This window comes from Pygoscelis adeliae, unplaced genomic scaffold (genome assembly GCF_000699105.1).
Source record: "Pygoscelis adeliae isolate BGI_AS28 unplaced genomic scaffold, ASM69910v1 Scaffold206, whole genome shotgun sequence".
NCBI classification, from domain to species: domain Eukaryota; kingdom Metazoa; phylum Chordata; class Aves; order Sphenisciformes; family Spheniscidae; genus Pygoscelis; species Pygoscelis adeliae.
The window spans coordinates 361,240-372,375 of NW_008825052.1; positions in this window are offsets into that span (position 1 = coordinate 361,240).

Genomic DNA, 11,136 nt, shown 5'->3' on the forward strand with positions numbered 1-11,136 from the left:
TGCATTCACCTACTAACAAATGTGAAATTGTATCCTCTAAGAATATCTGATGATTTAAAAAATTCTTAGATGCCAGTTAAAAGGACAAAGAAAGGGGAGGGATTCCATCCACCCTTTCATACTTATTTCCTCCTCTTCTTCACCGTGTTTCCATTTTATTGTTTCTGTCCTCAGATAAGCTTTCTGTCACCAAATTAATTTTGCCATTTCATATGTCTTTTTTTTCCTCTTCTTTACTTTTGCATATTCTAGGTTACACTACCATTATGTGAGAGAATATTTCTACTTATTTCTAGGCATTTTCTGTATTTTTATTATTAACAAGGGTGTACCTATTACACACACATTGATATTTAAATGAATATTTAAACCTATTCATCATTAATATGATTGGAACCAAGTTCAGCATCAACCAATGGGCTGATTAGTGGTCTTAGTATTTGTGATAAGAATGGGTAGAGAAGAGTCCAATTTTGAAGGAGCAGGTAACTATTACAAAATTTTGTGCACGTCCTGGGCTTTTGCTGATACTTTCAGTAGAAAAAGTAGATGACTGAATGTAACCTAGCTTCTCACCACTAGAAATGGTTTTCCTTACATCATGACTGAAGACTGCACTGACAGGAGACCACAGAAAATCTTGCGAAACTTGAGCTTGTGGTTTAACACTGACAATAAATCTCTAAGGCAGTTCTCCTGTGCAGTAAGACAGACAGGGTGGGCCAGATTGTAGTTTGCTGGGCTAATATGCACAGGGACAAGGACAGAAGGAAAAATAATTCTTTCACCCAATCCTTCCTTTCTGTGCTCAGGGACAGGTTGTAGAACACAAGATGCGACGAAAAACAGCAGCTGCAAAAATACAGAGCAGCCCAACCTTTCTTCAGAGGTGGTGCTGAGCAGGCCAGCAGGGTTGCAAAAGTAGGTGGGCTTGGCACAAGTATGAAGAGAGTACATCTATGACAGTCACAAAGTCACACAAATATCACTCAAATATCTATGAATATTTGAGCTGCAGCTGCTGGCAGAAATTAAAGTGGGTTTCTGCCAATTGAATTCTACAGGTAGAATTATATTTTGGTATGTAGGATAGCATCTCTCCCCACATGGAGGTTGTGTTCCAAAATAACAAACAAACTTTTTCCTTAGTTTATTTATCATGGAACAAAAGTGTCCATACAGGGAGCTTTACATTCATAAATATATTGCTAGATTTTTACTGGTTCATTTTTCAGTGTAGGCAAGTCCTAAAACTATTACTTGACAAAAAAACTGAAGAAGAACAGGAATAGTACAGATGCTGGGACGTCCTGGGGAATGTTACCCTCGTATGCAGAATCCATTGCTGAGTCAGGACGAATCCGGACCATTACACAAAACAGTGTCGGCAATGGAGCACTTTAAGGAAAGATATGCGAGGCAATAGAAAGGAATCCAAAAAAGCAACAAAGATGGTTAGACACATGGTTGTGCATTTCACAAGCACTGAGCTCTCTTAAAATAACATGGAAGGAAGAAAGAAAAGCCAGAAAATTATATATCAGCAGTACTATTTCTAAAAATAATGGTTTTCAAACTTTTCCATGAGGCATTAACAGCTCTTTAAGGGATAATCTTTATTGCTTTGTAATGTACAAAGCAATAAACAGCTGCTGAGATTGATTAATAGCCAAAGCAAAGTTGAGGCATGTAATCAATCTAAAAAGCCATTTATTGTAAGTATACTACAAAGCAATAGAGATTATTGCTGTTGCACAACAAACCACAACAGCGAAAACACACAGACACACAGACACACACAGACACAGACGCGCGCACACACACACACACAAAGCGAAAGCAGTTGTTTTCTTTTCAAGGCTCGCAGAGCTACGCTGCCTTTTTCCTGAGCTTTCAAATGGCAATCTCATTGGCTAAGGCAGGTGACTGGCCTTACAGCAAGCGTTCTGCTGGAAAAAGTAATGCTCTAACAACTTCAGTGTTACCTGAGGGAGAAATAATATTTGTTTTTTTAGTTCTGTAACTAGACATACAAAATTCCACATGTATTCATCTTGTCCTTGGACCTCATACTGCTATTTGTATTACCAAGAAAAACAAAGAATTGGCTCGCCAATTGAAAAATGATCTAATTCGTGCTAATGCGGACCTCATTTATAAATGAAGGCTCTTTACTTTTGCTTTTTTTATGAATGGCTACTAAATCATTTCAAAGTTTTTCACAGGAATACTGCATGGGACAACTGGGTCTCAGCTGCAGCTATTTTGGGCAACTACCTCACCCCGTTCTTTTTCTACAACTTCAATATAGCTCTTAATATAGTTAGGTTTTTGCCTCCTCCAGTCTCCTGGGAGGCTGTTTCAGAATCTTACCTCTCTGGTGGTTTTAAAACTTTTTAAAAATTTCCATTTTGAATTTTCCAGGTCAGATAATCCCCATAAAGCCCATTTGTTCCTGAATCAACATTTTCTTTTAGCATAAATTGCTCTTTGTCTTCTTTAAAGAGATGATATGGAGAGAGTCTCTCACCCTTCTCTTTGGCAGAATAAACAAGCCATGCCATTGTAGTCTTATGCCATAATAGGCTTGTCCCTTTATCAGTCTCGCCACCCTTCTCTGCACCCATCCCCGTCTCAATCCCTCTCTCCTGAACGCCGAAGCTCTGGATGGCACCGAGCTCCAGAGGGGTTCTCAGCACTGCCTCCTCCAGCCACACTCACTCGCACTGTCTCCTGGAAATATCTCGCCTGCTATACCCAAGGATCAAATTTGCCTTTTTCGTCTCCCCTTAACATTCAAAGACGGTGGTTAACTTGCACTTCCAGGCACAACTTGCATATCCTTGTTTCTGAACTGATGACCTTGCAACTTATGACAGAAATTTGTATTAGTTCACAAGGGCACAGGCTTGCAATTTGCACTATTAAGTTTCATTCCGTTTCTATTACTCTAGTTCTCAAGGTTATTCAGGCCTTCCTGTATCATTTTGCCATCCCCTTCCATATTAATGATGTCTCCCACTTTCATGTCATCAGCAAATTTCATTAACAAACCTCATCTTCCTATTTTAAGATAACGAATAAAAATACAACTGAAGATGTATCCTTGAGGAACTCTGTTAGTAAAATACCATTCAAAGCCAGGTATCACAATAGTAGGAACTGAATTCTTCAATTTCACATTTGCAGGCAATACAGTTCAGCTCAGTGAAAATTCAACTCCAGATCCTAGCGGATATAAACTTTCCAAACTCTTGTCTTCGAAAATCTGAACTATTTCATACCTGAAATTACCTAAAATTTAATAACACCTACTTAAAATATTAGAGTAAGGATTTTCGTAATTCCATGTACACACCTCTTTACAGCTATAAAAATTTGGAGTGTAAGTATTGTACTCATGGTACAGTGGTCACTTTGATTGTTTCTAAGCATTTGACTCTGGTAGGGAAAATATTTGTTTTAAAGTTATTTTTACACTAGCAGTCAATTCTACCCTTTAGCCAGTCTTATATTTAATTTCTTTTCACTTTCATACTATTCCAGCAAATCACAGCTTCCCTGGAGATGATCCCCATGCTTGAGATCACATTCTCCGTGAATTCCTGTTCTCTGTGGGTCTGAAAGTTAAAATTTCCTCATTTTCCCACTTTGGGCAGCCGTACCATTCTTCTTGCAGGAAACACTGGGCCTAGATTCACATCTTCTTAGCCCGTCCCTACTTTTTATCTTTTTTCCAGTTGGAGAGTTCAGTGTCAGCAAAATCCATGAAAATCTTTCAACAATTACCAGCAACATTTCTTTTTTTCCTGTATTTTATCTGCAAAATGATTGTCACTGCAGTACATGATCTTTTGTCAAAAGTTTTAAAGAAAAGTTCCGTTTACAGCAGCCAAACTGAAGCTCATACCCGTCTCAGCTGCATCTAATGCTAGATTTGTGTTGCTGATCAATCTGAGAAGAGTGAAAGAGATCTCGTTTTTTCCAGCAGGGTGTAGACGGCCTCTTGTCATCATTTAGCAGAGAATGACCTACTGGAAGCTTGGTTTGCTGCACCAGCACAGTACTGCAGAGAGGGGACTGTGGGTGGTACAGAGGCAGTACAGCAAAGTACAATGGACGGTTTCACTGCAGCCTAGTGAGAAGTGCTGCGTAACACCAGCATAACTGGACCCACGAAGAAGAAGTCCTCTGCAGATCAACTGTTGAATGTCAGGGGTTCATGCTAGCAGAACTTCTGCCAGTAAAACTGCCTTGTTCAAACAAGGCCAGCAACAGGAACGTACGGAAGAGGAGATACAGGTTTCTGGGAACTTACGTTGGCCTGGGTGTTGGCGAGGAGAAGGGCAGCTGGGCTCTCCCCTCACCTCTTGCACTGCTGCCACTGTGCGATCAGCCACCAGGATGCCCGCTCAACGAGGCGCCCCAGGGCTGTGTACGCTGCTGTTGCTGCTGCTGTTGGCCTTGTTTGAACTAGAAAGTTTTACTGGCAGAAGTTCTGCTAGCATGTGCTACTGACATAGCTGTTTTGGCAGGATGTGTTCACATTTGACTGTTTTTTAAAGATGCAGTATGTCCTCAGAGCATCAGGCTTTTATCAGCAAAAGAAGTCTTGACATTATGGGAGGCTAACCCAGAATACCTTGTGCCGCATTTGGTAGATTGCCTTCTGGTAATTTTTTGCAGCATATTGTGGAGCTGCCATTGTACACTGTGAGGTACAATGTCACATCATAAAATCTGTGTAAATATTGGGTCAGATTTTCAAAAACTCTTCTATCTTGTGCGATAACCTATTTTTATATGTGTTGTTTCTCCATATTGCAGATTTCTCACTGCCAGAAACCCAGACTGTATCAAACAGCAGAGCTGTCTTGTTCATTTAGGGCAGATGAAAGGATTCTTTCATATCTAAAGAGCAGCCTAAAATATTGGGTACTGTGGACAAGTGGAACATAGAGACAATGAATGGTAGCTAACTATTTGCAGTAAGTATTTGTTAAACTACAAGAACAACTTGTAGTTTTGAGTCATACTGTGGACACTGGATGAGAGAAAATTTCGGGTTGGATGTCAAGTTTGTGATAACCTCATAGCACATTCACCCTGAGTTAAGAGCTGCTTAAAGAGGAGACAGTGGAGAAATAGGTGATGCCAGCTTTCTGGAAAGCAGTGCCGATTTGGGCATTTTGGCATTATTTGGGGTGCTCAGTCTCCAGTGAGCTACACAAAATTAAGTATTTCCTGCTGCACGGTCTTTTCATGCTGGGAAATGTACTGGAAATAAGAGATGAACCTGATACAATGCGCTTTGCTAACTGTGGTTGAACAGTAAATAAGGTTTATGTCCAATTCAGTCCCATCTTGTTTTGAATACATAAAATGAAAGCAGTGCTTCTCCATGGTGATCTCTCTAGACAGTATTTTACATCAATGTGGTTTGGGAGAAAGCCCATGCTTGCCTCCCCATCTATCCTGTTGTCATTAATGGAGTTACAAAGCCAACTCTGGCAGCAGAGACAGGCAGCTCTGGTTGGAAAGGTCTAAGTAAAACCAAAACCCCGTAACTGGAAAAAAAAAAGCAGAAATATCCACCAAACAGCAAAACTCTAATTTAGCAGTCTCCTACAAAAACCACAAAGGGGTCTCATAGGGTCCCTTCTTTTGCTGAGCGGAGTTTCATCCTGTTTCCTGAATTCACTACAAAGTCAGCAGCAGTGCTTTGTTTTTTTCCAAGACATTGCCAGGTATTAGAGACAAGTGCATTCCTTAGATAGCTATCATACATGTAGAATATATAGATGGATGGAAAATACATAAAGCTTAGAGACCATATGCATGCATGGAACCTGGTGGACCTCTGCATAACCACGTGTAACGTGAGTTCCCGAACAATGAGTCTGACATGTGATGGACATGCAGCACCTGTGGTCTGCAGGCAGCCTTTATACATGCAGTAAGTGCAATGTGTTCTGGACACGCCCAGTTTATCACATATTCACAGATATTCTGCATAACACATGCACAGAAGGTCTGGCATGACTGTGTATATGCTGTGCTGCACATGGACTGAGACTTCTGTCTTAGATTTCCTGGATAGAAATCAGGAAGTCCAAGTTCTATAGAACGATTTATTGAAAATATATACTCACTCATTTGGTTCCACTGTCACTAAAAATCATCTAAAGTAATTTGGGTTTGTTCCAATGATACTGCATGTTATTGGTTTAAAGCAAGTGTGTTTTGTAAATGATGAACATGCTCACTCACTGCTTTGCAATAGCTTTGTTTCTGCTCTGTGAAAGTTTTAGTTTGAACATTTTGGACTTTTGCCGAATACTGACATTTCAGTACTCTTAATATACTCTTAATATTCCCTCCCACCAGCAGCTGCTAGATACAATTTGACAGAAGAATGTGTCCTAACGCATTCTTAGGAAAGGCAAGGAATGCTGATGTAGAAACCTTGAGAAAGTAAACAAGGTCACTAGGTTAATGCACCAGCCCTGTTACAGCGAATTCCTTTCCTCAATTAGTTATGTGTGTTCAGTGAGCTCCCTAAGGGGTTTTGTATCTCAATAGTTTTGACTCTATCCATGTCTCTGTTCCCCCAAATCTCCTCCGATTTAGCTAGTTCTTGGTATCCTTCACGGCAGGCTTATGTCAATGACAAGAGCAGTACCCCAGCTCAGTATGCTGTCTGTAATGAGCGCACAACCATCTTAAGGAGTGCACAACAAGCTGGTCATAAAAGGAACACCTTGGATCACTGAACTTAAGGCTGTGACTTGTGAGAAAACAAACTGCCTTTTCTTCTTCTTCACCTGGCACTGGCTCTTACCTCGGCTTTTAGGTTTTACATTGGATTGTGGCCTCCATGATCTTCACATTTTCCTTCCATATCTATTTATTCTTTAAAAAAGGCTGTCTCCCCAAGTATCCCTTCCTGCTCTGGCTGTAGAAATCCGGGACTTAAACTGAGTAGCAGCACCAAAATCATGTGGAGTCCTGTCTGTCTAGTCGGGTCAAAGGCAGACTAGAAGAAAAGCAGGCGTTCCGCTAACACACCAGGGATTTCCAGTCACTGGCAGAGGCAGCAGAATTAACAGGAAATCAATGAAAGCAGTCATTGATGTAGGGACAATTGCATAGTGGGTGTGCGGCTGGTAGGTGGCTCACAATGCTTAGTTGGTACAAGAAGTCCCTGCAAGCCGTGTGTCAGCAGAAACACACCACCTGAAGGGTATTTCAGCTAGCATAACTTCACCAGGAAAGCTCAGGTTTTTATTGATGGGACTGAACAGTGAGCATGGAGGGAATCAACTGCTGGCCAGAGTGAGGGTAAGGTGCAGAGTTTGCAGGACACTGGCAGTGACCAAATCACACGGAGCAATGCAAGCTAGAGATTGATGATGGCAATTTCCAAAATCTTAAATTTCAGCCAAATCTGAGTAAGATTTTAAGGAAATAGAAAAAATAAACCTATCACAAAATATTTAAGGTTGGAAGGGACCTCTGGAGATCACCTAGTCCAACTGTCCTGCTCAAAGCAGTCAACTAGAGCAGGTTACTCAGGGACTTTTTCAATCAGATTTTTAACATCTCCAAAGATGGAGACCACACAACCTCTCCGAGCAATCTGTTCTAGAGTTTGGCCACCCTCACCATAGAAATTTGTTATTATGTTTAAAAGGAGTTTCCTGTATTTCAATTTGTGCCCACTGCCTCTTGTCCTTTCACTGGGCACCACCAAGAAGCCTGGCTCCATCTTCTTTGCACCCTCCCTTCAGATATTTATACACACTGATAAGATCCCACCCAGAGCCTTCTCTTCTCCAGGCTAAACAGTCCCAGCTCTCTCAGTCTTTCCTCATGTGAAAGATGCTCCAGTCCCTTAGTCATCTTCGCTGGGCTTACTCCAGTACGTCCATGTCTCTGTTGTAGCGAGGAGCCCATGACTGGACCCAGCGCTCCAGTTGTGGGCTCACCAGTGCTGCGCAGAGGAAAAGGATCACCTCCCACCGCCTGCTGGCAATGCTCTTCCTAATGCAGTCCAGGAGGCTGTTGGCCACCTTTGCAGCAAGGGGACACTGCTGGCTCATGTTCAACTTGGTGTTAACTGGGATCCCTAGGTCCTCTTCTGCCAAGCACCTTTCCAGCTGGTTGGCCCCCAGCATGTACTGGTGCATGGGGTTATTCCTCCCCAGGTGCAGGACTTCACATTTCCCTTTTTTAAACTTCTTGAGATCCCCCTCAGCCCATTTCTCCCACCTGTCAAGGTCCCTGTGAATGGCAGCACAACCATCTGGTCTATCAGCTACTCCTCCCAGTTTTGCATTGTCAGCAAACTTGCTGAGGGTGCATACTGCTGATGACTGGTCTTCAGCTGCATTTTGTGCTGCTGATCTCCACCCTTTGATCTCAGCTGTTCAGCCAAATTTCAGTCCAGCTCACTATCCACTTAAATGGCCCGTATTTCATCAGTTTGTCTGTGAGGGCATAATGGGAGAGTCAAAAGCCTTACTTAAGATAAACAACATATACTGCTCTCCCCTTATCCACCAAGCTAATTATCTCATCATATAACCAATGCTCCTTTCCCGTAACAGATTTCCCCGCTGCATATAATGGACATCTTCACAAACCTGTTTGATCAAAACTTATTAGGCCACCTAGTATAGGGGTTGTTTCTAACTGCCGTAAAATGAACTGCTTCACCTGCCTTTGTAATGAGCTACAAGTGATATGAAAGACAGAGCTTATTTAACAGCACATACCAGATGGTCTATGCGAAGTTGAATATGACAAAGATTTTGGTCCAGATTGGAGGTGGGACTGTTGTTTTGTTTTGAAGAAAGAGGAAAGAAATAGGGGGAAATGGGGATCGCATTGCCACTTGTGTTGCTGAAGTTGCACTGAAGGCTGCTCTTACAGATCAGCACGAAGAAGCAGCAAGTATGACCAACGAACACTTGGCAGGCAAAGTGTTCAACACTGTTAACTAGTTCTGAATTGCACTGAAATATAGGCCTTGCATGCTTGGATATCCAGATAAGTCCCATTTCTAGACAAATTTAAGTTAGACAAACTGAAAATTGACATTGGATACCAGCACAAAATCCCTTTCATGATTTTCAAATCTAAAAAAAAAAAAGTAATTTGAATGAATATGACATAATTGAATACTTCGTAATTTTTGGTTAGTTAGGCAGAACTGCTCAGAACACATTGCTTTTACCTCAGCAATCTTTTAAGCAAATACTGGCTTGTCTAGACCTAGTCAGTTTACATGTTTTGATGGTACTTCCATCCTAAAGCAGTGTTATTGCAAACAAGGAGATTTAATTAAGGACCCGCTAAGAGAGTTCGTTCAATAAAAAGCACAGGAGAAAAGGGATTTAAGTGAGAAAGTTGTAACAGTTGAGACATAGCAGAGAGACATCACAAAAGAAGTATTTACTATAATTGCCAAAGCTTAGAAAATGAATAAAAAATTAACTCTTCAATTTGATGACCTAGAAAATAGAGAGAGGAGAAATAATGTGCATATGAAAAGGATTAAAGAAGAAGCCAAGAAGGAAGGCTTAGTGGGTTTAACTGGGTGGGTTTAAAATTTGTTTAAAGAATGATGAGATGGTAACAGCAAAAAGAGATTCAAACTGGCTTTACCAGGAAACAGATCTACACATTTTTCTGTGAAACTTCACTTGTATTATCTCAATAAGAGAAAGGTTCAGAAGAAAATAACAGAGAATGAGCTAACTGTGAATGATCTGAAAATAGCGTGCACGCACATGCACACTCACATTCTTTTGGCTTTTAAGGAAGAATATACAAAGAAAAGCAAGTACAATACTAACAAGGTTTTCATTACTTCCGAGGTATTGAACTTGGCTGCAGAAGAAAGAGGACTATATGTCTAATAATTAGAGATAAAGTAGAAGCTAGCAGAGATAATGGCATGTGTTATGTAAACCGGGCAGGGTTACACATGGAGATCTTTTTACTGCTATCATAATTCCTGTCAGAATCAAGAGGAACTAGAAGAGGACATTTTTCGAGAAGAAAGGGCCATAACAGGCTTATAACAATATTCAGAAAGACAAATTAAACTTAAAATGTCCACAGGGTGCTTCTCTAACAAACATGAAGAAGTAAAAGTTACGATGTTAGTAAGCAATTAGTAAAAGGAACTTTAAGTCAGTAAGATAGATATATATTTACATATAAACATCTATACAAGACTAATTTATTCGGGGAGTGCTTTCAGATATATCTGAAGTACGTTATAAAGGAACCAAGGATGAAGCTTGGTCAGATGGAGCTGTATTTGTTGCCTTTTTCTGTTATTCACAAAGAGATAATAACCACCCTCCTATAGCAGTTTTTAGATAAATTTCAAAACACAGAGATAGCAAATAAAGACTGTCCTTGTCAGTCATGAACAACCCACTTGCCGCAACAGGCCTGTCTTTGTTGTTGTTATAGGTCTGGAGATTTTCTGATACGGGCCATGATCACATTACCCATCTTGGTAGCGGGAGGCACGCGAGGGAGCTGTTCAGCGAGTGCCCGGTGCACCTGGCCAACGGGGTCCCGAAACCTCGAGGTAAACGCACCTTTGGTAGGACCTTTCCCAGGAGGCAGCTTCGGGGAGACACTGCAAGTGACCCCCTCACGCCACTCCAGCAAAGCCCTCCAGCCTGTGGGACCTATTTTTGTGAAGTGCTCCTATGGACAATGTGAAAATGGCTGTCTTTCGGCCTCCCAGACAACAAGAGGCAAGCAGGAGACGCGGTAGCGCTTCTGGCCTGGCAGGAAGCCGCCCAGATGTGTGATCCGACCCTCGGTGCCTGACCAGGGTGACCCAAGGGAAGGGTTTTGCAGTTGCCGCTACACTGCACCCGAGTCCCCAGGTTTTGTTTTACTGTGGAAAACTTTCAATGTCTTCACTTCCAATCTGTAAATCTAAGCTCAAAGAGAAGGTATCGTAACAGGCCACATCCAGCATTTCCAAAACGAGTAACTTTTGTCACCCCTAACATGGGCTTTTGCCACCCGTTATTATGGGGGGTGTGCCGGAACAGGCTGAGGGAAGTGCCCGCCACCAGAAAACCACCATCCTACGGGCCAGCG